Source organism: Cupressus sempervirens, chromosome 7 (assembly GCF_028749045.1).
Source record: "Cupressus sempervirens isolate cs-2001-9-10 chromosome 7, ASM2874904v1, whole genome shotgun sequence".
Classification (NCBI taxonomy): Eukaryota; Viridiplantae; Streptophyta; class Pinopsida; order Cupressales; family Cupressaceae; genus Cupressus; species Cupressus sempervirens.
The window spans coordinates 796,827,472-796,831,535 of NC_143124.1; positions in this window are offsets into that span (position 1 = coordinate 796,827,472).

Sequence of the window (4,064 nt, forward strand, 5' to 3'; positions counted from 1 at the left end):
GTTGCAAGACATAGGTAAGAAAAAGATGAAAATTGAATAAAATATCAACCAAATTGACTGATGGTGGATATGGCTTTAGGGGAGAATCTCCTTTCTGGGAACCCTTGCAATTCCTTGCATATTCTCATAGTAAATGCATCATTCACTTTTACATAATCTTCATAACTATTATGAGGCTAGACACATGGACAAAAATCATAGGACTTGAAACCATAAGGGAAGTTATCTAAGGGAAAAAGACTGGGCCATAATTGCAAAGATGCCAACATATAAATAAGGAACAAAGACATATAAAATGAATTGTAAAACTTCATTGCTTGGAGGGCATTGGATAGAATCTCACTTATCTCTTACAACCAATCAATATATTGCGTATCTAAGAATATAACCTAAACCAAAAAAAAGTATTGTTCAACAAAATTTAGGGCTTCTACTTCACCTCTCAATCTATGCAAAAGAACCAAAATATCGATTATCCTTGCTTTGAGGTTGGTTCTGAACAAAGTTTTAGGAACCTTTCTCTTATCACTCCATGAGTTTTTGAACCATGTTTGCATGATATCCTTCCTCCAAATAATCTTCTTCATGGAGAATTCTAAAATGGCCCCACCGACAATTAGGTTAGAAAATTCCTCCTATTCTAGTACATGAAGGATATTCACCACCATTTTCCTATCAATTGAAATTGATATAGTGTCACTAGGTAGAACTATCTATTTAGTTTCCAAATAGTAATGGCTGATACATTCATAAATGAGTTCTGGGGCTTGAACTGCAATCGAGAAACCAACGACTTCGACCAAAAAAATCCTTGAAGCTTCTTAGTGATGAGATGGATGCATTCAGATTTTACCCTCTTTTGGAAATCTTCCATATCATAGAAATGAAGGGATGTGTCTATGAAGTCTTGCAGTTGAGACTTGATCCTAGACAAACAATCAAAAACCATGAACTTGGTAGCCATAGCTTATGAATGAGATTTTGAATTGAAAAGTGAATAAGACAATAGACACTACAATCACTAGCTTTCAAAAGCTACACATACTAATAAAATGAGAAATCAAGGAAACAAGGTAATTCATTCAACTACATATGTGTTTTTATACAAGGACTTTGATTCACCTATTAAACTTCAAAATTCATGCCACATGAGTAAAATTTAAGGAAATACCCATTAAAGGATAAATGCAAACTTTCAACAGACATTTAAAATTCATTTCACTATTCTATTGGATGTAACGGTAAATTTCCATAAATTGATTATTTACTTTTTCATTCCCCTTTTAGTTTCGGAGAGTTGCCCCTAGAGTACTGTATTGATGAAAATTTGCCAAGTAAGATTTTGGCCATATCTTCTTCCTACAATAGTTTGTTTCAATCCAATATCATCTTAACATGTGCTATATTCAGCATGGGAGCCAAATTTTCCCTATTGACCTAATTTCTGTGCATAGTCAAAAATCTTCCTTGATGGGTTGGAAACCCACTAAAGAGAAGGAAATTTCCATCTTTCTGCCAACACTTCTTTATTGATTAAATCTCTGATAACTACATGATTGGTTGTTAAAGATGATTAGTTAAGGTATATGCATTCACTTGGATGTCACTCAACATATTATATTTCACTTTCCTCTATTTTGCGAAAAAATGTCTTCATGGGTTGGAGACCCAACAAGGAGAAGATGAACTGAGGTTTTTCACCAAGGCTCAGTACTTGAGTGATAACAAATCCAAATTATGTTTAGGAGTATGATCCTAAATTCAAACATCATTTTGCCTTAGAATATGTGATCTTTGAATATTTTTCAGCTAGATATGTCTCCAAGTGAGCCCTCATGGAAAATCACCTTCATGGGTTGAAAGCCCACTGTAGAGAAGGTAACATGGGATTTTTTGCCAATGCTTATTTTATCAACCATTGATATATCATGAGATAGTGTTGTAAAGATCTGTAAATTTTAGAGAATATTCAAGATCATGTGATGAAATAGTGAGTATGCTCCCTCTATATTGAGTGAAAATTGATCTCTATTAGATTGGGCACTATACTTACGTGACATTTTACAAGACAAAATAACAACCCACCTAGCTTTGTAGATGGGAAGGCATTTTGGGAAAATTCGATAAAAATTGCCTAGTCTTATGAATCTAGACCTAGACTCAAACATTCATGGGAACAATGCTATCTTCATCTAAACATGCATACCTCACTTTTGCCAATAAAAAAGAAATCAAAAGTGAGGCAACACAACAAAACAATAAATAATTGATACAAAACACATTCAATTTGTCTCTCCAATATGAAGTATCTCACACCAAAAATTAGTCAACCTTTCATTAATATTTTAGTTGAGTACATATAGGATTATGAGATGAACTATTACAAAAAGGAACTGAATTAGTTCATCTTCTCAAAAATGACTAATGACAAGAAGGCAATTATCAGCTACAATTTCAAATTGAAATACAAAATAGAGGAGAAACATCATTTTATTTTCTTCCCCTTTTATAATTTCACCTTATGGGCTTTAGCAAAAATGATGATTGGAATGAGCTCCTCAGATCTATTGGAATGATTTGATAAGCCACTTGGAGTGTTCTTTGGCCAAATCCTTGATTGCACTCAACTGATCTCATATTTCTTCTGTTGCCACATGAATGCATTTGTTCAGGCATTAGAGATCTGACACTCTATTCTAATGGCTAGTAGATCTCTTTATTAATTTATCCAAGTAACTAAAGAAAGTATTTTTCATTACATTGACTCCTACTACTCCTTTCCCTTGTCCACTTTTTTGGGTGTTAGTGTGTAGGCCTTTTAGTGACTCATAATCCTTATCTTGTTCTTCCTTAACTTTGCTCTATATCTTCTGTAGCCCTTCCTCTACTACCAAGATCATGTCATCTTTGAATTGTAAACTCTGTTGCCATTCAAACAAAGGCTTGTCTCCTTTCTATAGTAACTTGGTTTCAACTACTTCTTTGGCCTTCATTTGGGTGATCATATGTAGGAGAGAGATGAAATCTTTGTATTTTTCCTTTTCTATTGCTAGAGTTTCCTAGTTAGCTAGGATGTTATATTTTTCTATCTCAAGCCCCAATTCTACATTACCAATTTGATCTATAATTGCAAGTCCTTCAGATTTGAATTTCTCACTCCAACTCCTATCAATTTCCCAAAATGCTTGTCTTCTTGTAGTTGATAGATGATGGCTTGAATACCTATAGTTGTAGAATCACTGGTAAGTGGTACTAGGGAAACTAATTGCCTATTGAAACAATTGAGCTCATGGATCTCTGCCTTCATCCTGACATTGGAAAGCTTGAGGTCTTCAAGTTCTTCTTCAATTACTTCATTAGTTGATTTCTATAGGCCAACTTTGGTGTCATGCCTAACCTCTCCTAGATCTAGAGAATGCAATGTGAAGTTAGTTGTAGTTAGGTATTTAATCCTACCTTCTTTGGTGGGCTTGGTGATCTCCATAGTTAGGTGCCATCATGTTTGGATCTCAACTAAGGATAGACAAAGACTTTTGCTTCTTCACTTTTCTCAATTATGTTGACCCATAGTGGATGGCTAGAGACAAAGTCTTTTTTCAGAGCTCCATCTTCTATTCTCTACCTCTTTCTATCCAAAGTATTCTCAAGCCAAGACTTAGTGTTGATTACTTTGGAGGCTATCCCTAGCATGTCCACATTGAACATTTCTCTCTTTGCTAGAGTCAAGGCCTTCAAGCATGAAGAGAAAGAATTTCTTGGAGTAGGGGAACTAGTTTTTGAAGCTTTAGGGATCTTCTCTACATTAGATATTTTCTTCACTACTTCATCCAACTTTGTGGATTTTCTCTCACTCCTCTTGCCATCTTCAAGTTCAACTACTTGTATTATTGGACTACTTGGCAATAGTAATGTTGCATTTATAGATGGAATTGGACTACTATGGAAAGGGAGAGCCACTGTAACTGCATCGTCCTTTAGTTTTTCTTCTTTTTTCTTCTTGGTATCTACTTCTATCCAAACCACTATCATTTAACCATCCTAACAAGTTTTGTTTAATGAGATAT